The sequence below is a fragment of the Panthera onca genome, chromosome B2, assembly GCF_046562875.1.
Source record: "Panthera onca isolate mPanOnc1 chromosome B2, mPanOnc1 haplotype 2, whole genome shotgun sequence".
NCBI classification, from domain to species: domain Eukaryota; kingdom Metazoa; phylum Chordata; class Mammalia; order Carnivora; family Felidae; genus Panthera; species Panthera onca.
The window spans coordinates 4,882,415-4,906,880 of NC_138343.1; the positions used below are offsets into that span (position 1 = coordinate 4,882,415).

At 46.1% G+C, this 24,466-nt stretch overlaps 1 protein-coding gene and 1 long non-coding RNA gene across 5 annotated transcripts in view; both read left to right on the forward strand.

Annotated features, from left to right (window-relative positions):
* Nucleotides 1–24,466, forward strand: part of RIPOR2 (RHO family interacting cell polarization regulator 2) — a 229,617-nt gene that overhangs the window by 141,045 nt on the left and 64,106 nt on the right. The gene's annotated exons all lie outside the window — the stretch shown is intronic.
* LOC144616344 (uncharacterized) lies at nt 18,689–23,997 on the forward strand. Its single transcript, XR_013555482.2, has 2 exons — nt 18,689–18,762; nt 19,605–23,997. It is a non-coding gene; the product is annotated as an uncharacterized LOC144616344 (long non-coding RNA).

Below are 24,466 nucleotides of genomic sequence, written 5' to 3' on the forward strand. Positions count from 1 at the left end.
GGGCGACGCACACAAGGTTCTAGCACTGAGACCACGCGTCTGGGTTCAGATGCAGACAACAGGATCCACTCGGCAGAAAAGGATATAAAATAACATGGCTTACGGAGCTGCTGGGTCACACGCCAAGCCACCCGGTAACGTTGGGTCACTAATGGAGCCCCTGCCTGATCCATCATCAAGAAGCTGCCCGCCCATTGGAGAAGCCACCAGCTCCCGAATGAGGCTGCCACAGCCATGGTCCAGAAAACAGCCAGTTGGGAAGGCAGCACGGCAAAGCCAGACGGTCCAGGAGGGTGGTCACCAGTAGTTACCATAGAGGAGGAGAAGTACAGCACAGTCGGCAAAATAAGCTCCCCGCCCCAAAGATATCCACATCCTGCTCCCCAGAACCTGTGAATGTGTTACTTCACGTGGCAAAAGGCACTTTGCAGCTGTAATTGGGTCCAGCACCTTGAGATTACCTTGGATTCTCCAGGTGGGCCCAGTCCCATTACATGGGTCTCTAAAAGAGGAGCTGTGGTCACATGACTATGGAGGCAGGATGAGAGAGATTCAACATGGCGATGAGATTCAACATGGCGATAAGAGAGATGAAGCCGGGGGCCACGGAGAAGGAGTGTAGGTGGTCTCTAGAAGCCAGAAGACGCAAGGAAATGGATAATCCCCTGGCGCCTCCCGAAGGGCACACCGTGTGCTGAAACCTTGATCTTAGCCAGCAGGACCCATGTCAGACTTCTGACCTCTGAAACTATAAAAGAATAAATGTGTGTCGTCTTAAGCCACTAAACGTGTGCTGATTTGTTACATCAGCCACAGGAAACATACCTGCAGCGTCCCCATCACTACTGCCTTCGAATCTCGTGCAAGTGCACCCGGGGGAAGCCCCCTCGCATCACGTGTGGGATCCGAGTTGCAGGGGGTTCTGGGAAATGCGCCTTTGTGCTTCGCAGCTTCAGTCGGGAGGCATCTGACTCAAAGGCTGGAGTGATGTCGAGTGCCAGTCATGTATATTCAGTGCAGCTGCTGTGGGAAGTCACGGGGAGCTCGGGGAGGGGGGGGGGGCACAGCACTCCTTACCGTCCTGCTCTGAGGGACTGTGGCATGAGGCAGAACAGAAGTGGATGCCTGAGATTTTTAGGAAGCTTGACAAATGTTATTAAGCCATTAAAGCATGGGGGGAGGGGAGGAAAAGGCACCAGAATAGTTGCCCGTTTGCCATACTAGAAGTTACTATCTGATTTGTCATGTATCGTTGGCAGGGTGGCATTAAGGAGAGATTGTGCGTAAGTGTCTCAGTGTTAGGGGTAAATATCGACGTTCTGTAGCTTAACTCTTAACTGTATACGGTCAGTCTGTAGGGCACATTATACGTTCCAAAGGGTCTTCAACCGTATCTCCACCCAACACGCCCTTCCTACGTTGGTCCAAACAGTCAGATGCAGAAAATGAAAACCGTCTCGTGTTATTCCTGTCACATTTCTTCAATCGGAGGAGATAACACGAGAGTTGTCGGTAGAAGCATATCTAAATCTAAAGCCACCTTCTCCTGTAGGAGATCAGCCTAAGAAACTCATTCTTAAAATGTATACACATTTTAGCCAAACGTTTTGGTTTGTTTGCGCGGGACTGGTAGCCCTGAGGGTTTTCAAACTGCCGAAGCCAGCAGGTAAATGAGCAAGAATCCAAATAAGTTCTTTTTAAAATTTTTTTCTGATGTTTGTTTATGTTTGAGACAGAGGGAGACAGAGCGCGAGTGGGGGAGGGGCAGGGAGAGAGGGAGGCACAGAATCCGAAGCAGGTGCCAGGTTCCGAGCTGTCAGCACAGAGCCCAGGGGGTTCGAACCCACGCGGGGGCTCGAACCCACGAACCATGAGATCATGACCTGAGCCGAAGTCAGACGCTCAGTCGACTGAGCCACCTAGGCGCCCCCAAATAAGTTCTTTTTAAAGCAGAGCTGCCTCGATGTGGCCAGTAGAGGTGCTGGGGGGAGCGTCCTCAAATTGGGGAACGACCTCTGAGGAGGTGGACAAGACCTGGAACAGTAGCTGGTGGGCCCCGGGGACCTGGTCCCCAAGGTACGGTCCGCCACACTGGAGGCCCTGCTCCCCACAGGCTGCCTTCTCTTTTTCTCTTTTTCTTGCTTCCTAACCACTTCTTTTCTGCACACGCCTCCTTCCCTGATACCTAAAGTTTACCGTTCCTGAAGTCCAAGTTCAAGACCCCCTTGATGCTAGAATATGGTAATACGTTTATCTGAGTGGTACCGTCATATGTTCTGTGGATGTTTGCAATTTTCAGCAGCTTTCATCATCGTGTCCCACTTAAACCCCAGCCCCCTGTGATGTAGCGGGACTCCCAGTAATGCTCCTGGCCCCCCACACTGGGACACAAAACTTCAGGATGAAACAGCTTGTCCAAGATGACAGTGTGCTTGTGCAGAAGGGGCTGGGTCAGCACTGAGTGTTCCCACACCCTCATGGGGGTCTGTCCGCCCCAGGATGTCCACTCAACTAGCCTCTGTAGCAAAATTGGTGTTAAGCTGGAGAGAGGGAGAGGTGATTTGTTCTGCCTGCCCGCCGCCTTCAGTCACCGAAAGGTGGCCTATTTGAAACCAAATTCACTGGGAGCCCAAAGTCTGATTATTGTCTCTCGTTACCTGGCCAGTGCTCTCAGTCTGATACTTTATTTTGCAAGTGGAAACCTGCCCCCTGTAATGACATCAGAAAGGTCAGGAACTGCTCTCGTTTCAGGCTCCCATGACATTTCGAAAAAAGTTTGACCTTTGAATTTTGTCATAATGGTCTTTGGCCTAAAATAGGATAGAAATGACATGTGCTGTTTCTTTTTCAAGGGTTTGTTATTTTGTTTGTTTTCTTTTTTCAAAAGATCCTCAGTGTGTGTTTCTTCACAATAAGATATTTTCCAGATGCAATTTTTTTTTTTGGCTCTGATCACTGCAAAATGGCTCTTTCCCCTGATGGAAGAAAATAGCCAAAGCAAGAGATGAAGGGTCTGCATCAACTCAAGATGCTTCCATATGTGCGAATATATGGTTATCGACCTAGAGGTACTGAAAATGTGTAGTTTTTCACTTAAGGAACTAGTTTCATCCTTTAAAATCCAAGGGGGGGGTGGTGGGAAATAGACCCAGGTAGACCTTGAGCACATAGATTCTACACGTGGCAAAAAGGACCTTACCTCCATCATCTCCCTGTAGGTAAATCACGTGATCCTGAATGTGGTACAGAGGCCAGGCCTTCCTGGGTACCGGAGTGTCTGAAGTCATGGCAATTTTTTTTAATGTTTGTTATTCTTGAGAGAGAGAGAGAGAGAGAGAGAGCACACACAAGCAGGGGAGAGGCAGAGAGAGAGGAGGACAGAGGATCAGAAGACAGCAGAGAGCCCGACGCGGGGCTCAAACATGAGAACCGTGAGATCATGACCTAAGCTGAAGTTGGCCGCTCAACCAATTGAGCCACCCAGGTGCCCCACGATTTTTTAAAATCAATGCAAATCTTGACTTACAGATGCGTGTACATGTATGTGATATTGCGTGTTGACAGAAAACCCCCCTTAGGTTGTGAAACAATCTAAAGAAAAACATTTTATATAATAGTCATCTTAATAAGAATAGCTACCACCTAGTAGCATTTTCAGTGTGCCCGGCACATGGATTAATTCCCTGAGTCCTCATAATAAACTGAGGTCATTCCCATTATCATCTCCGGTGTATAGATGAGAGAAATAAGGCCCAGCAAGACTAGTGTGAGCAGAGCACTGTTTTCAACCTGGGCCGTCTGGCTTCCGAGTCTGGGCTGTGGCTGTGGATGTAAATACACAAAGACCCCCAAGTTCAGAGTTCCCACAGAAATTAACCGCCGGTTAGCAGCACCCTCGGGAAGCCGGCTGAACTGCACTCCGGTTACCCGATCGCTTAGAGCAACAACTCAGTAACTCAGAGTCTGTCCAGGCGGTTTGCAGGCCAAGGTTCTCAGCTGACATCCAGGCACTAATGAGACTCCTCGCCATTTGGCTGTAATCGCCGAGAAGCTGTTTCACATTAGGCAGCCGTGGCGTTCACGATTCCAGCGAGGTAAGCGGTGCATCTGCATAGATGCTCTGCTGGAGAAATGAAACAGACACCATTCTGAGTGATCAGTACATCTTGGTAGATTACACCGTTGTCAGTGAGGAGGCTCCTTTCTCATGGCGCAAGACCGACCCTCGCGATGCCTCAGAGATCTGAACTGCTCTGAGGGGGAGGGAAAGAGAAAAAGCAGAGAAAAAAGGAATCATTCGTCCCCTTTCATAAAGACTATTGCCTAATCCATACCCACGGGTAAAGCGTCCCCGATCACTTTTGTCTTAGTTACTGAATGTAGGAAAACAGCATTATTGTTAATTCATGCAGTTTTAATTTATGCGGACGAGAATTATATGGGGTAATTACCTGCAGTCGAAGAAAAATGAATCGTGTCAGGTCTGCTTAATCCTTGCACGATTTGCCGCTCTCTCTCTCTCTCTCTTTCTCTCTCTAGGAGAAAAGATTTAAAGCAGTAACCACAGTGTGTGATATGCCAACTTGTGTTGCTTTGTTAAATGGGGGATATTTTTTTTTCCCTTCGATTTGCATCCCAAATAGAGTCCTCAGATTTGGACTGACTGGATTTGAATGATTCCCAGAACAATAGCTTTAATTTACTGACTTAACTCCCAGTTCATCTTTTCCAGAAGTGCCCATTTTTCAAATCAGTGCAACGGAAGTTATCTTGACGGGCCCTGAGTATAATTTCTTTTGTGGGAATAATTCAGGGGGAATGATGATGATTTCCTTTGTCAGCATTGATGGGGGATTTATAGCCAGGATCGCTAGCTTCCACACTGCCTCTGAACCCCTGGGATCCAGTGGCTTCCAAAAACTAAAACAAAGCATCTGGACAAATTGTGAGGCATTGACTAGACATGGATGGAAATATCCTCATGACTTTTGTCGAGCAATAGACGGCTTAAACTCGTATAGAATCATTCAGAGAAGAACAGGACTTGATACATGTCTGCTTGAAAAATTATACTCTATGACTTTTGCAAAAATTTGAGACAGGCTACAATAACGTGCAGTTTAAAAACTGAAGAAGTACCAAAAGGAGGAGCCAGACGTCAGTATTCTGAGTGAATGTTCACGTCCAACTGAGCCGCAGGCTTTGCTCCGAATTCCTTGACGCCAGGCAAAAGGCGGTCCGCGGTAGATGATCACTGAAGTTACTGCTATCAGAACAACGGACATACAAAGCACAGCGGTCCCCCAGAGGGCGGATTACCTTGTGGGAACCGATATAGGTAGAGGAGGTTAAACTGAGCTAGGTAAACCAACGAACCAACGCCTTGCGGTGAAATTCAAAAGGCGACACCTCGTGTGTTGAACTTCACTACTGTTTTCTCATTCCTCCCCTGCGTTCCACTAAAGATCCCAAGGAGCAACCTAAGGACGCTTCATGAAGAGAAAAAGAACATGTATACTTGGCCTTCAGTTGGTATTGTTTGGAAAACAGTGACCCTGCTTTTCTAGGGCAGAGTTACATGCCCTAATCAGATCTTGTCTTCAGGGGCAGTTGAGCACGACTCGCCGCTCGGCCCTGCACCCCTCACGGGGGAGCCCGGCTCAGACGACCGAGTTGCAAGTCCATAATAATCTTGTTACTGTGTCAGAATTTCCCACTTGAGATTTGGGGCTCTAGCAAGACCAACCTGATTCTCAAAATAAATCAGAGCATAAGAACATAAAACTTTCATTTTTAGGTAAGGCGGCTGGTGTCTTTATTCTTGACTTTGATGAGGATGGCAATGACGGTGATGATCGTGACAGCCGTCAGTTTCACCTGAGTACACACATCGTGCCTGGCATTTTGCTTTACAGGTCTGGCGTCCCTTAATCCTCACAAGGACTTTAAGAGATAGGTGTAATGATCCCCATTTTACAGAAGAGGAAACCAAACAGAGGTCATTGTCCCAAGGAGGAGATGCACACCAGTTGTGTGACTATAGACTGGTTCTGTAACCACATACCACACAACTTGATGTGTCTTTGTGTGCCCGTGTGTGTTCATGCTTCTGGATCCTGCCGCTTCCTTGTTCTTACTTGCCGCTTCTCTCTACCCCTCACAAAGACAACGGCTATGGCCTTCCCTAAGATCCTGTAAGACTTGAGACCCTCTGTCAAGCTTGAACTTCAATGGCATGAAATTGCTTGAGTCCACTCTCTGGAAATGCAGAATACTTGCAACCACAGCGTTTACGTGTCTGCTGCTTTGCTGGGACAAATGCTCTCGTGTAAACTGTTTTCCTTGACTCCAGAAGTACTAACGGAAACATAACTGTAAATTTAATACTGCGCTCTCTTGCTGCGAATATTAATTATGGCACGCAGCATAATCCGGAATCCAGCTCTGGACGGTGGCAGCGGGCTGGGATGTGGTGACTGGCTGGGTCTAGCCACCTGACCACACTGTTGTCCTCTCTCCTCTTCACCCGAATACCCCAGGCTGAACAGTTGGAGGGCGTCTGCTCGTGGGCTGGAACGCCCGCATTGCTAACAAAAACAATAGAGCCATCCTGCCGAATGATGTGTTTTTGGTGCACAGAAAAATTCTATCCCTCCATGGGATCAAAATGCATTCTTATGTGAATTTGTGTCATTTTTGAAAGACGTCACTTAGTTCACATTCTGAATTGTGCTCATCCCCTTCAATTGTACTCAACACCCACACTCAGTGTTCTCTGTACTTTCGATTCCAAAGTCTGCGAAGAGGGTTGAGAAACATACAATGTGGATGACATCCTTCAAAAAAGAAAATGTTCAGAGTGGCTGATTGCCTGGATGGTGTTGACTAAAACGCCAGCAAATCATACCACGGAAATTTAACTTTTAAAACTGCCTGCTCAGGGGGTAAAATATCCGAGGGTCCTGCACCATATTTAATACCAAATGCATTTTTTAAAAGATTTTATTTTTAAGTAGTCTCCCTCCCCAACGCCCCAAGTAGGGCGCGAACTCACAACCCCGAGATCAGGAGTCCCATGCTTTGTCAACTGAGCCAGCCAGGCGCTCACCACCCCCACCCTCACCAACTACATGTTTTAAATAGGAAAATCAAGTTTTTGTCCCCTTCTGCATATATTCCGTAGTCTCTCACTAGCTCAGTTTACTAATTCAACTTTCAAGAGACTAGAGAATGCACAGGACTTACAAACGAGTGCCTAGGTAAATTATGAAACTCACGCAATCAACTCCTGAGAAGCTCTTCTCCTCTGGGAGGTGCACAAGGGAGTCTCAACCTAGATCTTATTAAACTAAAAATGACTTGATAATACATTCTCATCCCTGTAACGATAAAAATAGCAAATGCTTATTCACTGTTCTAAGCATTTGACATTCATTAACCTCTTTAATATTCACAGCAACCTATGAGCTCTGTCCTTTCTTCATCCCCTTTTTACAGATGAGGTCACTGAGGTCAAGCAACGTGTCAAAGCTGCACTTACAAAGCGGTGCTGCTGGTCACAAACCCAGGTCGGCTGAGTTCTTTAGTCCCAACAGCCCAGAAGTAGAAGGCTTTACTTTTAAGTCTTCACGACAACGGCAAAGTTTTGCTAAGTCCTACAATTCCCAGAACCATTCTCCCTTTCTTTCTTTTTTTTTTCTTTTTTTTTTTTTTTTTTTTTTTTTTTTTTTGCCATTAAATAAAGATACAATCGTGCTGTTTTTCCAGTGAAGACTGACAGTGCCTTTTTCAAATATTTTGTGTAGTAGAATTGGAATTAGATGACTGGAGACCCATGCATGACTTAATTTTTTGGATATTAAAAGAATGGAAAGGGACGCCTGGGTGGCTCAGTTGGTTAAGCATCTGACTTCGGCTCAGGTCACAATCTCATAGTTCATGAGTTCGAGCCCCGCGTCGGGCTCTGTGCTGATAGCTCAGAGCCTGGAGCCTGCTTCAGATTCTGTGTCTCCCTCTCTCTTTGCCCCTCCCCGGCTCATGCCATCTCTCTCTCTCTCTCTCTCTCTCTCTCTCTCTCTCCCTCCCTCCCTCCCTCCCTCCCTCTCTCCCTTCCCCACTCTCTCCCCCCCTGTCTCTCTCTCTCTCAAAAATAAAATAAACACTAAAAAAATCTTTTTAAAAAAAGAATGGAAAGGAGATGTGATCAGTGATTGCTGCATACCGTGTGCAGAGAAAATTTAAACCCTGGGAAGATTTTTTTTTTAAGATAACTATCCCCAGGCCCCACCCCAGATAAACTAAATTGAAATCTCTGGAGAGAATGACAGTTTTAAAAAGCTCTCCAGGTAAAAAAAATAAAATAAAATAAGAAGAAGAAAATAAAAGTTCTCCAGGTGACTCTAATTGCAGCCAAGTTTGGGAACTTCTAGATTAGATGTTACAGTATATTAGGCTTTTTCTAGAGGTTATTGATAGTTATGTTGATAGGAAGTTACAGGAGCTGGGAGGGAGGTTAAATATTTATTTCAGCGTAGCAGATGTTTTCAAATAAACACAATGACTGAGTTCCTAAGGGTGGTCGTGATTTCCTGGACTTAACCACAAGAGTATAAGATCCAGGGAGGGCATCTCCCTTGAGTAGCAAAGATTGCTCATTTATTTTTGTTGAGTCTAACATGCTGTCATTATCATTGTATTGTTAACCCATAATTAGCACCTCATTGTAGGAATGGTTGGCTATAGAATAAGAAAATACAAGGCAAGGGGGTCATAGACAAGTATTAGCCATTCTTCCTGAGCCATCTGAGTACTTGATTAGTACTGTGGGGCCTTCTGAACACTGATGACCCTCCGCTCCAGGGCGATGGAAAGTCATATTAAGAAACACGCAAAGAGGGGCGCCTGGGTGGCTCAGTCGGTTAAGCGTCCAACTTCCGCTCAGGTCACAATCTCGCGGTCCTCGAGTTCGAGCCCTGCGTCGGGCTCTGGGCTAATGGCTCAGAGCCTGGAGCTTGCTTCCGATTCTGTGTCTCCCTCTCTCTCTGCCCCTCCCCCATTCCTGCTGTGTCTCTGTCTCAAAAATAAATGTTAAAAAAAATTTTTTTTTTAAAAAAGAAACACGCAAAGAGGGCGCCTGGGTGGCTCAGTTGATTAAGCATCTGACTCTTGATTTCGGCTCAGGTCCTAATCTCACAGTTTGTGGGATCGAGCCCTGCATCAGGCTCTGTGTTGACAGTGTGGATCCTGCTTGATATATTCTCTCTCGCTCTCTTTCTGCCCCTCCCCTGCACAAGCACACTTGTTCTCCCTCTCCCTCTCCCTCTCCCTCTCCCTCTCCCTCTCCCTCTCCCTCTCCCTCTCCCTCAAAATAAATAAACATTTAAAAAAAGAGAACCAGCCAAAGAAAACTAGTAGAGGAATTCTGCCTTCTCCGCTGAAGGAAATGGAGATGGGTAGACACAAGACACATCTGGGAGGGAGAAAGTCGGATTCTAGTTCCAGAATGGAACAGTTGCATACAGGTAGGTTTCCTTACCTGGACGACTGGGATCGTGATAACTGTCATGCCTGATAGGGTCACTATCAGGATATGGAGGAGGTGTCAGAGCATTTGGAAAAGAGGAATCTGCAAACATAAAACGTAATCGTCCATCTCCTCTCCGAGGCCCTTTGGCGATACTGGAGGCACACACAGCTGCGGAGCCACCAGACGAGGGACCGTTCTGTTTTTATTTCCAAAGGGTCACTTTTGCTAAAGTCTTCTCAGTTTAGCGCCTGCCACTAAGTTCTTTGGAAAGAGGCTCCACATGCTGGAGAAACTCTCTGTCGATTGGCTTGAAGGCCTGCCTTCCCCGCACGGAGATTATTTCATGTTTTTGTTTTGGCGTGGCTCTTCTTACCCAGTCCCATGCTCCGGTTTGCTTGAAGCACGCATTCGTTTCTGCCCGTTCTGCCGCCTGCTCTAAGGGAAAAGCCCCGGAGTGCTCCCACAAGCTTCTCCCCATGAGCCAGAGGACAGAGGCAAAATCTGAGGCTCCCCGACCACACAACTCCCCTTTCTGCGAGCCTGTTCCTTGCCTGAGAGACATGGTCCCAGTTTGGAGTTCTCGTGTCTACCCAGAGGTTGGCCTGAGTGGAGTGGAAAATTAGGTGGATTTGGAACCGGAAGCCAGTTGATTTCACCTTCATTGTGGTCAAATTATAGACTTCTTGTTTGCTTTGAAGTAGGATACAGTAGACCCATGAAATTAACAGGCCAAACAAAATCTCCTTTTCTTTCTAGAGAAAACAGACACATCTCCCTTCTCAATGACCTCACCTTGATCTGCACCCGGATCTGAAGAACACAGGGGTTATCCCGCGTTGCAGCCACCTTGCACTCATCATTCTTTCACGCACTGTGTCCTAGAGTGCTCCAGAAAGGGGGCAAAGGTTAAGAATCACTGTCTCTGAAGTCATCTTTGCCTGCTTTATGCGAGATCAGAGCCCTGATACCCACATGCTACTTGGGATTGACTCATTTTTTTCAGCACTGGGCTAGTAGACACCCAATTATTAAAATTATTAAAATATTCAATAAATAGACTTAATAGAGCAAATGGTATAACAAATTCCTGAATACCCATCACCAGTTGCAACAACTATTAAGAATTTCCCACACCTGCTACTGGGGCACCTGGGTGGCTCAGTCGGTTGAGCGTCCCACTCTTGATTTCAGCTCAGGTCGTAATCCCAAGCTCCAGCCCCGTGGGATCCAGCCCCATGGCTCAGTGTGGAGCCTGCCTAAGATTCTCTCTCTCTGTCCTCTGTCCCTCTCCTCTGCTCTCCTCGATCTCTCTTTCTGCTCTCTAACATAAAATTTAATTTAAAAAAGGAATTTTCCACACCTGCTTCCTCTCTCCCTTTTGTTATTATGGTTGAAGCATTTTAAAGCAAATCTAGACCTGAGGCCATTTCACTCCTACACCCTTTGGTGTGCATCTCAAAAGTATGGACATTTCCTCACATAATCCTAATCCCATTTCACACCAAAATAATTAGCAATATTTCTTATTAACATCTACTTCCTATTAAAATGTGCCGAGTGTCTCAAAAATGACCTTTTCCCAGTTGGTTCGTCATCATGGTCAAAATAGGATCTACACATTGCATCTGGTTGGTATGTCTCTTGAGTCTCTTACTGTCCTTCCCCCTCTCTTTTTTCCCATGAAGAAATGATTTGATCAGTAAGGAGTCTGAGGTCCTGTGAAGCGGTCCCAGGGAAATCTGTTCCCTGTTCAATGTCTCCCAGTCTGTCCAAAGAATCATCAGCTCTCACTCTGTTTATAACCTCGCCCAAGCTGATGGGATGGGGCGGAGGGAGACAGTGGGAAAGGACCAAAGAAAATGAATGACAACCACTTTCTCACCAGTGAACCAGAGAAAAAATTTAAAAGGGCCAAAGGAAGGCCAAGCATTGCAGAGTAAGACCTGAGTCCAGAAAAATAAAAGTAGTTCTTCACGCAGTTCTGGTGTGACCCAGAGAATGGAGGGAAATGTGTGAGCCATCATAGGGAAGGTCTAGCAGAGAACACGGTTTTAGGCTGGTGAGAGTGAGACGGTGGAGAGATGCATTAGGGGAGACGGGTGATGTTGGGAAAAGTCTTCCAACCCCTCCTTTTCCTGCTATAAAAGTGGATCTGGGGGCACCTGGGTGGCTCAGTCGGTCAGGCATCTGACTCTTGATTTTGGCTCAGGTCATGATCTCATGGTTCATGAGATCGAGCCCCGTGTCGGGCTCTGTGCTAACAGTGTGGAGCCTGCTTGGGATTCTCTCTCTCTTTCTCTCTGCCCCTCCCCTACTTGCACACACTCTCTCTCTCCCTCAAAATAAATAAATAAACTTAAAAAAAAACGGATCTGACCCCCTCTAGGTAAACTGGCTCAGGACAATGAATGGGCAAAAGGGATCATTGACAGCCAAGAGTGGAAGTTACCTTACTAAGAGAGCCCAGTGTGGTTGCATGCGTTATGTGGGCTACCTGAGAGGGGAAGCATCCTGGTGGTGCCTTTTGGGCTCAGAATCCAAGTAATGTGGCACTTCACACGTGTACAAATAAGCCTTCATGTATTCTTTTGTCCTTGGTGTTAGAAACTTACCACATGTTGAAAGATGCAGTTCTTTGGTGTGGGTCGTTCCTTGGGAGAAAGAAGCCATAAACATTTGTTCTTTCTTTGCATGAAATTGTACTTTAAGCTAAGGATTAGATGGGCTTTTTGCTTTATTGCCGTTTTTACAGCTTCAAATCCTTTGGACAAAGCAAGGGATAGTACGAAATTATAGACCACTCTTGGTGTGTCATAAAAAGGAATGTAATTCTTCTGCTCTGTTGATAATCTAGCTATACCTAACTGCTTTGCATTCTGATTACAAATTATTTTTTTTTTTGGCAACCAAAAATAACTCAGCAGATGTTATCCACATGGCCACCTTCTTGGTATGCAGCAGTGAGGACCAGTAATGAAACGACTATCCTTATTATAGCTGTTTAATTTGCCAAAATTACCATGCAGAGAACATGTGTCCGGGCCTCTGAAAAGCCCCTCGACTTTGAAGCTGCTGGCAGAAGATAGCTCGTTCATACCAGCCTTTTTCTGCTAGAATCCCAGAGTAACTTTTTGACACTGAGTTCTTCCAAAACGAATCCATTGGTGTCGTTTACTTCCTCTGTACTTTGCTTAGTAATAATTCACGTGCCTTCATGTAAAACACCACCGATTTAAGGAGACCAAGGTGAAATGATCAGAGAACTGTACGTCAGGGCAGGGAGAATTCAACATGACAGATCAGTTTCTCCCTATTAAAACATAATGACTGGAAAATGTCAATATCCAGCTAGCTCATTTCCTTAGCCAAAACATTTTTCTATTTGTAGGCTGCTTAAAAAAAAAAAAAAAAAAAAAATTACAAAGTCTAACAAACGCGTCTACGCTTTCCCCAGACTGTAGTGTGAACCCAGCAGGTCACTGATGCATGTAACAGGTTCACTCCAATACCAGTGTCCCTTGATCAATTGTTAATTTTCATAGCAAATCCATGCTATGAGAAGTCCTTCTGGAAACTTACACTTGCATAAACGAAGCGCTCCAAGAGCTAACAGCAAGCAACTGTAGGTTGATCAGAACTCATCATCATTTACAGACTTGGAACAGCGGCGTGACGCCAAGAGCCTGAAATATGCAAGGTCGCGAAAGAATGTCTTGTTTGTGGCTGCAACTACGAACAGAGACTGTAAATAATAATGCGTATCTGCCCACGTAAATTCTTTATGCTTCCTGTCTCTGGATGAGCCCGCATTACTTGTTTTGGTAGAAAAAAAGCCAAGTTAGGGACCCCGGGGGCCAACGCTGAGAAGGAGCCCAAGTGTTCTAACCACATCTCTTCGTGCCTCTTAAAGCCCCCAGGAGCAGCGCTGCGTACCCTCAGGTGTTTTTCACGTCTATAATGAGATGCCTGAATGCGAAGCATTTGAAGTGCTGCTTTTAAAAGTGTTGTCATAACAACAGGAATAAAACAACGAATGTGACTGAGTTTGAAAGAACTGCCTTAGTTTTAAGTCCATTGTGTTCCCTTAGCATTGCAAGGGCTTCGCTGTAACCTCCTGGCTCGGATGAAGGCCGTGATCATGTGATATGACCATAATGGAGTCCGTGCTTTTAGCTGTATTTGCCGTCACTTAACCGTCAGTCAATTCAGTTTACTTGTGTGGATGGCCAAAAAAAAAAAAAAAAAAAAAAAAAAAGATGACTTGACCAGACGAAACATGTCTTATTAGTTTGATTATGTATCTGAAAAGCTTAAAGGTAATGCGGCCCTTCGGGGCCCCTGGCTGGCTCAGTTGGTGGAGCGTGCGACTCTTGAACTCAGGGTTGTAAGTTCGAGCCCCACGTCGGGTGTTGAGATTACTCAAAAAGAAAAAAAGATAACTTATCCTTTTTCTGGGATGAAACGTATCACGTAGCTTGATTATAAGGCACTGTTCCTTTTTCTGCGTCTCATGCTCGTTCGTAAAGACCGGTGTTCTCCACACGCGCTGGGCAAGAGAACAAGCACATTGTGCAAAACTAGGCTTCCCAGCACACTACTGGGGACCCTCTCCTAGAACTTAATGTCGTTGTTGTTTTCTCTGTTTAGGATTTCCAAAGATGTAGCTCGGTTCTAGTGAACCAATAAAAAATATGAGCTCACAAAAATGATAATTTTAGGAGAGTCAAATAGCATCAGAAGATGTCAGTATCACTTTGATGCGTTTTCGAAGTAGAGAAACAACACTCACCATTAGCTGGAAATGAGTTGCCAAACTCTTGGGATACACAGGCCACATGGGAGAAAGCCTGGAGGAGGTGATTGTGCTGCTAGGCACGGGGCCGTTTTCTTCTATGCGCGAGCGTTGTTTTTGAATCTGGCGATCAGAAAGTGAGGGTTTGAGGTGGGTGTATGTTTCTCTCAGCAGGATCAGCCAAGCTGTCTCTGGGGACAGCTTTCCCAAGAGATTGTTCCCTTTTGATGTGCATGGGTTTTAAATATATGTATAACTGTACTGTGATTGCTAACAGCTTCAACCTTCACTGAAATACAAAATGCTCCTTCCTTCCAACCAGGACACCATTGGTCCTGTTCTGCCATGTCGTGTGCACCAAATGAAGGTCTAGGACTATTCTAGACTTTGCATTTTGCGATGAGTTATGAAAACATTAGTTAAAATCCACCCAACCCCTCTTGAGATTTAAGCTGGTTTTACGTCCTGAGTCACTTCTCCTCCAATTATCATAAGGCCAGCTGCCACTCGCTGCATTTTATTTAATCTGCCAGAATAGAGGAAGAAACAGAGTTTTCGTTTTCCTCAGGCGGAACCGGCGTCAGTCACCTGAGAGCTACTGCAACTGACTGTCCCGGTGAATAGACATGCGATTAACATTTCTTCTCTACTCTTCAGATGAGTCAGCCAGACCCTTAAAATAGCTTTCCCGTGCTCTGCTGTGATTGCTTTGAGGGGTGATAAAAGAGCGAAAAAGAAGGAAGCAGTCGTGTCAAATTACTTCGTTCCTATATGTCTCTTCCCTTGTAAAACGCATATGGCTTTCTAAATAATACATGCCACTTGATTGATAAAAGTCAGAGGCATCTTCAAAGCGCAGGCTCTGGTTGACAGGTAGACATTAGCTCACACCAGCCTTTTACATACATTGTCTCACTTCCTCCCTGCAACAGCCTAAGTGACTTAGCTACTACTGTCTTCATTGTATTGAGAAAAATTAGAGCGTAGAGAGGACCAGTGGACTTGGGTGAAACCTGGATCAGCCTGGCACCAGGGCTCTGCTCTTCTCGCCTACCCTGTGCCAAGAGTCAACAAAGCTGGTGCAGATAGACGGAGCCTCCCCTCGGAAGTTTGTAGCTCGGTTGAAGAGATGAGATGTTCGAGAAAACAGTCATCAAACAAGTTGGGTCGAGTCTGTGACTTCCCGCCAGTGATGCAGAGTTTTGGTGCAGAGGGAAGAGCCCCTGGGTGAACTGCTCGGAAAACGCTGTGAAGGACAGTTGGCTTTGGTGTCAATGAAAGGAATGGGTTCAATGTGGGCACCCGGGGGGGCTCAGCTGGTTAAGCGGCCGACTTCGGCTCAGGTCCTGATCTCGCGGTTCGTGAGTTCGAGCCCCGCGTCGGGCTCTGTGCTGACCGCTCGGAGCCTGGAGCCTGCTTTGGATTCTGAGTCTCCCTCTCTCCCTGCCCCTCCCCCACTGATACTGTCTCTCTCTCTCTCTCTCTCTCTCTCTCTCTCTCTCTCTCAAAAATAAACATTAAAAAAAAATTTTAAGGAATTAATGGATTAAATCCCTTAAATAAGAATCCATGAGTCCCTCCTGACTATCCTGACAATCATGGAATAAGCAAACAAACAAATAAAAAGATTAAGGAAAGCTCTTTCTTACAGTAGAAAAAACAAAGTTATTAAGTTCAAAGAGGACCATTTTGCCACCATCATAGTAATAATTGATTTGGGCAAGAGCCATCAATGGATGCTAAAACTCCTGGGTCAGAGTAACAAGATATTGGCATAGCCTCCAAGTACCTCCTTACCAACCACTTATCAATTACAAAGGCAAAAATAGTAACTTTCCAGGGGAGAAACTGCCCAACAACACCTCAACCGAGTGATCAATGTTAACATCACCAGTAATGGGACCAAGAGAGTCCTCGTGCCGTCTGATGCGATGCCTTAAGAAGGACAACAGTACCACTTATGTGATGTCACTGCCCGAAATGCAGAGCCTGAACCTAATTATGAGAAAATGTCGGACAAACCCAAACGAAGGAACATTCTGGGACACAGCTGGTCTGTACTCTCTGAAAATGCCAATGTCATGAAAGACAAAGGTCAAGCAAGGAACCCTCCCAGATTAAAGGAGGCTAAAGACACATGACAAGAGAGACAGGGCATGGTCCTGGACCGGCTCCTGGCATGAGGGTAGGGGTGCTAGGCAGTACATTATGGGGACAGTTGGTGGAATTTGAATGAGATCTGCACATTAGATAATAGTATTGTGTACATGTTTAATTTCCTGATATTGATCACTACACTGTTGTTCTGGCAGTGAATGTCTGTGTTCTCAGGAAATACACATTGACCTATTTCAAAGTAAATTTGCATCATACTGGCCGATTGCTCAATGGGGTGGAGCAAATATATGCATAAATATGTATATGCAAATTTCCCCAAAATGATTTAGGAAATAATGTGTATGTGTGTGTATAGGGGGAGGAGGACATAAAATGTGGCAGACGTCAAAAAATAGTAAATCTGGGGGCGCCTGGGTGGCTCAGTTGGTTAAGCATCCGACTTCAGCTCAGGTCGTGATCTCACGGTTTGTGGGTTCAAGCCCCACGTCAAGCTCTGTGCTGACAGTTCAGAGCCTGGAGGCTGCTTCGGATTCTGTGCCTCCCTCTCTCTCTGCCCCTCCCCTGCTCATGCTCTGTCTCTCTCTGTCTCAAAAATAAATAAAAAACATTAACAAATTTTTTTTAAAATAGTGAATCTGGGTAAAGGATATAGGAGAGCTTTCTGTACTTTTCTTACAACTCTTCTGTAAGCTTTAAATTATTTCATTTTTTAAATTTTTTTTTAATGTTTTTATTTATTTTTGAAGGAGAGAGAAACCGAGTGTGAGCAGGGGAGGAGCAGAGAGGGAGACATAGAATTTGAAGCAAGCTCCAGGCTCTGAGCTGTCAGCACAGAGCCCAATGCGGGGCTCAAACTCACAAACTGTGAGATCATGACCTGAGCCGAAGTCGGACGCTTAGCCGACTGAGCCACCAGGCGCCCCAGCTTTAAATTATTTCAGAATCCCATGTGTGTTTTTTTTAGTTGACTTTTGAACTAGGCTTCGAAAGCACTCGTGTTTAGTCCTTATCAGTATTTAAAGTAGTGTGGCTTTTAATGATCTAAAACTTGCTATCTTCAGAAAAATGTGATTTTCCAGCTTTGCTCGCTTTTGCCTATCTGGCTCACTCCCATTCTCGAAATAGCCGGTTTTATCTTCTTTATGAAACTTCCTGGTGGCCACTGTCTCATTGATCTTCTCTATTGGGAGAAGTTTGTAGCTTGGTTGAAGAGACGAGATATTCAGGAAAACAGTTATAATACAAGTAGGTTCCTGCATCCGTGAGTTCCCACCCATGATGCTCTATGTTTGACGTTATTATCAAAAGCTAGTCTTGTTTAGCACCTGCTACATCCCAGGCATTATATATGCTCTCTCATTTGCCCCTCATAAAGATCTTCCAAGTGTTTATCCTTTATATAAATGAGGGGACTGGGATTCAGAGAAGTAACTTGCAGCGGTTCAAATGGCTGTAAGCTGAACCACGCAAACCGAGCCCAGACCCCTGGCATCTCTGCTCGGCACTTTTCTGGAGCCCTGAGAAGCAGGTGCTGCCCTTGGTGTTTCTTACATCACAAATTGTCTCCCATCTGCTTATGTACAGTCATATTCTCTTCTCCAATTAAATTACTGAAGCTGTTTAAATCAGAGACCTGTTCCGGTTCTCTTTGGATCTTGGACAACGTGCAGAATCCTGCCAGTGTTGAGCGTATCACATATACTTAATTATGTGCCGATGGATGGAGTCTTAGAAACCATGGAAAGAAAACCATCAATATTGGTTTACAGCGATTCTGAAGATGAATTTCTTTCTTTTTCTCCCAAGTTAATTGAACTTAAGTCTTTATTATCGCAATCTCTGTGTTTCTGTAGCATTTCACCTTTTAGAAAGCACTCTGCTACCAAGACCCCATACCTCAGGGGTTAGCACACTGGTCTTGTAGAAAGCCCTCTTTTATCTTATGTATGTTTTTAGGCTGATGTCCTGCCATCTGCAGGGATGATGAGAAGTCAGGTTAGAAGATCTCCCAGAAGGGGCACCTGGCTGGCTCTTGGAAGAGCATGTGACTCTTGATCTTGGGGTCATGAGTTTTGAGCCCTGTTGGGTGTAGGTAGAGATTACTTAAATAAAAACTTTGAAAAAGTAGAACTTAAAAAAAAAATGTCCAAATAGCCTTGTAATGGTAAGATTGAATGATGCATTGATCTCAGTTGAACCTTATAATGCTTAACTGTTACTATGGGAAGGAAATACCACTCTCGTTCCACAGACACCAGAATGGAGACCCAGCAGGTTCGGCACTTGCCCAAGACGCCATGTTGGTTCTGCCGTCTCTTGCTGACGAGTGAGTCTATGGCGCATTGTTCGCTAGATTGTTTTTAATCCATCCGGGTTACTTGTCTTAGTGTCGTGTGTCATGCGTGCATTTATTATTCAGTTAATGTTGACAACTAAGAAGTAAATATTAGCATTGACTTGATTTATTTTAAAGCACTGCATAAAAAAATAGCCAATGACTTAAATATATCTACTTTTTTTTTAAAGATTAGTCAACTTCTGTAATAGGCACCTTGCAACCATATAATAAGCAGACGCCTATTTTTAGGATTCATCTTAAATCATCATTTAGCATAGCAGGCTATTTACATCTGGCCCACATGCCTCTTTCAGACAACTGAATTATACTTCTGCTCTTGACCAAGATGGTGGGGGGAGCATAAACAGGATGGCGATGTTAAGAAGCAGAGGAAAGGAACACAAATCAGCCTTGCAGAAGTGACTCAGAAAGTGCAGGGGTGGGGGAGCTGCGTGCGGCATCTTACACGGCCTCGGGATTGGATCACAAAAGCGTCAACTCTCAGCTGGTTGTTCGTCGATTCCGCTTTTCCCTTTCAAGTCCTGATTCCCTGGCACTTCCTCTTGCAGAAGGAGTGGGGACTTTTTCTAAAACTTGACAGTGATTTTTTTAAGAGCTTTATTGACGTAGAACTCACATACCGTAGCATTTACTCACCCGAGTGTACAGCATGGGCCTTAGGAGATGTGTGCGGTTGTCCGACCGTGACCACAGCACAGTGTTGGCACACTCCCAAGGCCCCCCAGAGGTCTCTCCTGCCCCTGTGGCTGCTGCCATCCTGGCACCAGGCAAACACTTGAATTGATTCTAGCATTTGTTACTTTTACCAGCACATCACCCAGCAACCTGCCTCCAGACCTGCTATAGTCATCATCCTGTCCCAGAGGATTGGTCTCGCCTAACTTCCGGAGAGGACGTAGCTTTGAAACTGTGGCAACAGTTGGCTTTTAAGTAGACACTCTCCCCTCAGGAGAAATGCCTCGGTGAGAGCCGAAATATCCTTACCATGGTCACTCAGAAATCACAGATGTCTTATATTTTCTATCAGCAGTGGGAGTCTTCCAGATTTACCTGTATGTGTTCTTAATTAGATTTGGTTACATAAAAAGAGGAAAACGCCATAAAAACCCTTCTCTTCAGGGGCGCCTGGGTGGCTCAGTTGGTTGGTTTAAGCGTCCCACTTCGGTTCAGGTCACGATCGCATAGTTGAGTTCGAGCCCCCACATCGGGCTCCCTGCTGTCAGCACAGAGCTCACTTTGGATCCTCTCTCTCTCTCTCTCTCTCTCTCTGCCCCTTGCACACTTGTGTGCTCTCTGCCTCTCAAGAATAAATACGCATTTAAAAAAAAAACTAGCTTTCTCTTCAAGGGTTAGGGCGATGATGTCCAGCCATTTTGTCATGTTTTAATTTCACGATGTTTGGGTCCTATAAGCCAAGCGTGGACTAATGCTAATTAGTCCCCCATTTCCCCAAGAGAACCCTGGTGTCACCATCAGAGGGGTTCGCTTTGCCTTTGGCCACATCTTAAAATCAGAAATAAAAAGCATATATCACACAGACTGGTTCTATTTCCACTGATTATCCAAAGGAACATATGGAATACGGGGCAGACTTAAGTACCCTTTTTATTGTTATTTATTTTTTTAATGTTTATTTATTTTTGAGACAGAGAGAGACAAAGTGTGAGCAGGGAAAGGGCAGAGAGAGAGGGAGACACAGAATCCAAAGCAGGATCCAGGCTCTGAGCTGTCAGCACAGAGCCCGACGTGGGGCTTGAACTCACAAATCGCAAGATCATGACTGAGCCGAAGTCAGACACTTAACTGTCTGAGCCACCCAGATGCCCCTTAAGTACCCTTTTTGAAGATAGTTTATGAAGAAAGCTGATTTATAACCCTTTCGACAGAGCCCTATAAAAAGAACCTGATAAAAATAAGCAGGTTGCAAAATTTAGCATGCATTATGTTCAGAATCATTGTGTTTTTTCTTAAGTTTATTTCTTTGGGGGGGGGGGGGGAGGGGGCAGAGAGAAGAGAGAGAGAATCCCAAGCAGGCTCCGCACTGTCAGCGGGGCTCGAACTCACAAACCATGAGATCATGACCCAAGCTGAAGTGGAGAGTCAGAAGCTCAACCCACTGAACCCCCCGGGCACCCCAATAATTCCCATTTCCTTGAACGAATCTCGGTAGATTTAGCTCTAACAATCTGATTCACATTCCTTCTAGCTGACTGGACAGTTTGTCCAGTTACTTTCAGGTTGCTCCATGCCTCGGGCCCCCCTCCCTGACCCGGTCGGTGTGGAGACTGTGGCCGGGCAGGTGTTGCAAGGAGGTCAGCCTGCAGCTGGGCTCTCCGGATCCTTACCTTAGCGCACTCGACCTCACAGGTCCCCTAGAGGAACGGTTCAGATTTGGGAGGAGAGGCTTGCAACTCGGGCTCATCAAAGTCACAAGAAAGCATAAGCCAGAATACAGGGTAATAAAGATACAATGGGAGACAGACCCATCGCCAGGACAGAACTTTTCCAAAGTTTTTCCCCTTTCACCACTTCTGCTGGTGTAGCTACCACACGCCGCAGTGTAGACCCTGCTGCGCGTGGGCCTGCTGTGTGATAAAAGCTCGTATTGCCCACCCCGCAAGCAACTGTCCAGGGTTGATTTTTATATCACTCATTCATGTATTCTTAAGAGTCAGCTTATCGCTTCGTTCTCCAGCTAGCCGGCTGTTTCCCCCTCTGAATTACACTCATATTGTGGTCGAAACAGGGCAGGAGACCCGGCGGCGTGAGCGGGGACCTCTTCATCCCCTGGTTCCTTTTTATCTGCCTCTGCCCCCACCCCAGACCCTGCCACCTCCAGGCTCTGTGCTCTTCTCCACGACCTGCCTGCCGATTTGATCAGCTGCCTTCTAATCTAAACCAAGCCCAGGACTTTCCACCGGGGGCGGTGGCTCACAGCGCCCACCGAGGCCCAGTGTACCTGTATCCCCGTGTTATGACGTGTAAAATCCGATACTCGCTTTAATTGCAAAAGCCCCTGGTCCGTGTTTGGTCGGATCCTGTCACTGTGCCACAGAGAAGGAAGCTGCATTTTTCAAAGAGTCGAGAAGAGAAGCAGCTGTGGCTTTCTGGCTGCTTTTCCAAGAGGCTCAGCTCAGAACGGCAGGGCCTGTTCGAGGCAAGGTGCTTGGGATTCTTTCCAGAGGCATCCCATGCTTCCCGTGGAGTGAGGAATGGCAGGGCAGGGACAGCTGCCTGGAACACCAGCCGGGTGTCCTGGGACAAAGCAGAGTGAGGACCAGACCCGCACTTGACCGTTTGCCCCAGAATGGAAACTGGCCCGGGATTGGTCAGGTACAGAGGAACTCTGGTGTTGGCATCTTTCAGAAGACTGGGCGACGAGTCCAAACGTTTTTCGGAGCCCCAGCAGTTTTAAGTAGCAGCACCCAAAGAAGAGTTGGTTGTTTTCCGAGGAGTTTCTTGGTTACTAGGCATGGTATCTGAAGAGCGTTGGCCTCACGTGCTGGGTGCCCCATGTGCTGAGTACCCCCCCCAACACACAAGAGTTTTGCAGATGAAATAAAGACGTTGGCACAAAGCTCAGGACTCGTAAGGATGTCACCGGGAGAATCTGAACTGTTCTGGTGTAATGAGAATTTGTGAAACCTGACACATCGCTTCTTAGAAGTCAGATTTCTCCTTTGCAAGACTTCTACACAACAATATAAGTATATATGTTGCCCAGCACGTATCACATATGTTCCTTTTTTGTCCTTTTTTGAATGTCTATTTGTTTTTGAGGGAGAGAGAGAGAGACAGAGCACGAGCAGGGGAGGGGCAGACAGAGGATCTGAAGCAGGCTCCGAGCTGACAGCAGAGAACCAGACGTGGGGCTCAAACTCATGAACCGTGAGATCATGACCTGAGCTGAGGTCAGATGCTCAACCGACTGAGCCGCCCAGATGCCCCCCGGGCCTATTGTTTTCTAACTGCCACGTAGTATTCTATCCCAGGGTTTTGCCGTGATGCATTATCGACTGTTGCTGTAAAAACTGGCATTTGTTTCCGTTTTTCCCCTGTTCCACTGCCTGTCATCAACATCCCTGTAAATGCCCCTTTGTGAACTTGAGTCTTTCTCTACAGGACATACTGAAGAGTAGACAGGACATGTTAAAGGATACCAATGTTTAACCTTTTATTTTATTTATGTATTTATTTATTCGAGGAGAGAGAGAGAGCACACATGTGAGGGTGAGCAGAGGGGAGGGGCAGAGGGTGGGAGAGAATCTTAAGCAGGATTCGTGCTCAGCACGGAGCCCAATGTGGGGCTCGATCCCACGACCCTGAGACCATGACCGACCCGAAATCAAGAGCCAGACGCTCAACTGACAGAGCCACCGAGGCGCCCCAAATGTTTTACTTTTTAAACAGATCTTCCAAATCGTCCTCCAAACTTGGGAGGATAAACCCAGCTTTAACCCCCTATCCCTACCAGCATCCCAGCATCGATACTCCAGTTCTACGTGGCCTTTTTTTTCTTTTTTTAAGTTCAAGCGTTCAGGCCAAAGGAGCATGTAAAAGGAAAATGTAAATGACTCGGGTGGGGATGACTGGTTTTAAGTCCTCAGAGCCCTGAAAGGGACCGGTGCAGTTTGGGGGGTGGTTTTGCTGGAAGCTGGGAAGACTGCATCCGTGGGACTTCTTAGGGAGCCAGGGAGGAGCCTGCAGACTTTGAGAGCACAGAGGCGGAAGTGGGGTCATCAAAAAGGAGGCAACAGAGCCTTTCGGGTAAATGTGCCAGTGCGGAGAAGCTGAGGCGGCCGGAAGGCTGGTAGCAAAGAACTTGCCTCCTTCTGAGTTGCGGGACGGGGTGGTCACGTGGCCCGAATGCCTCCTCCTCTGTCTCCCCGCTCCCAACCTACCCCTTTCGCCAACAGCCGGACTTTGTGTGGGGGGGCTGTGCACTTGTGCTCTACGACTCCCCTTGGGTGGCTTGTCAGCCTTCGGGACAGCTGACCCGCAGGATAGAGATCTCGGCCTAAACCAGCTCTCGGCCAAATTCTTGCCTGATAATGATCATTCCTCAGACCAGCAAGCACGTTCCTACTGATCATCCATTCAACATGTAGCTTCCGAGGGTTTTACCCATCCCAAAGCACTTTACGGTCGTAGAATCCTGGACAGGCGTGTGTCTTATTCTCAAGACCCTTATCTGTTGCTGAACGGAGGGAAAAGGTGAATTATTCTACCATCCGGTTCATGGGTTTAATTCATTTAACCAGACATTTAAACTTTGCAAAGAGAAGCCTATTTAAGACCGAACGGTATACGTTAAAAGTTGGAGTTGAGAAGATTATTCTAACTGAAGTTTTAAAATTTCAACCAACTTGGCATCATTTTTTTTTCTTGTCTTTGCTGAGCCTAAGAATCAGTTGAGGACCTTTGCAAAACCCCAGTACCCACGTGGCCTTCCGCATTAATTAAATTGAACGCCTGGCCACAGGATCCCAATGCCCCTAGTGGAAACTACCGATCGAATGGATAAGAGAAAACAAATCTTTGTGGCTTAAAAAAATGATCATGCCATTAAAATATTTCAAATGCTTTAATTCTTTCCCCATGATCGAAGATTCCCGTAATTGCAACAACAGATCTACTGAGCAATAATTTATAAAGTGAGATACAGTACTAA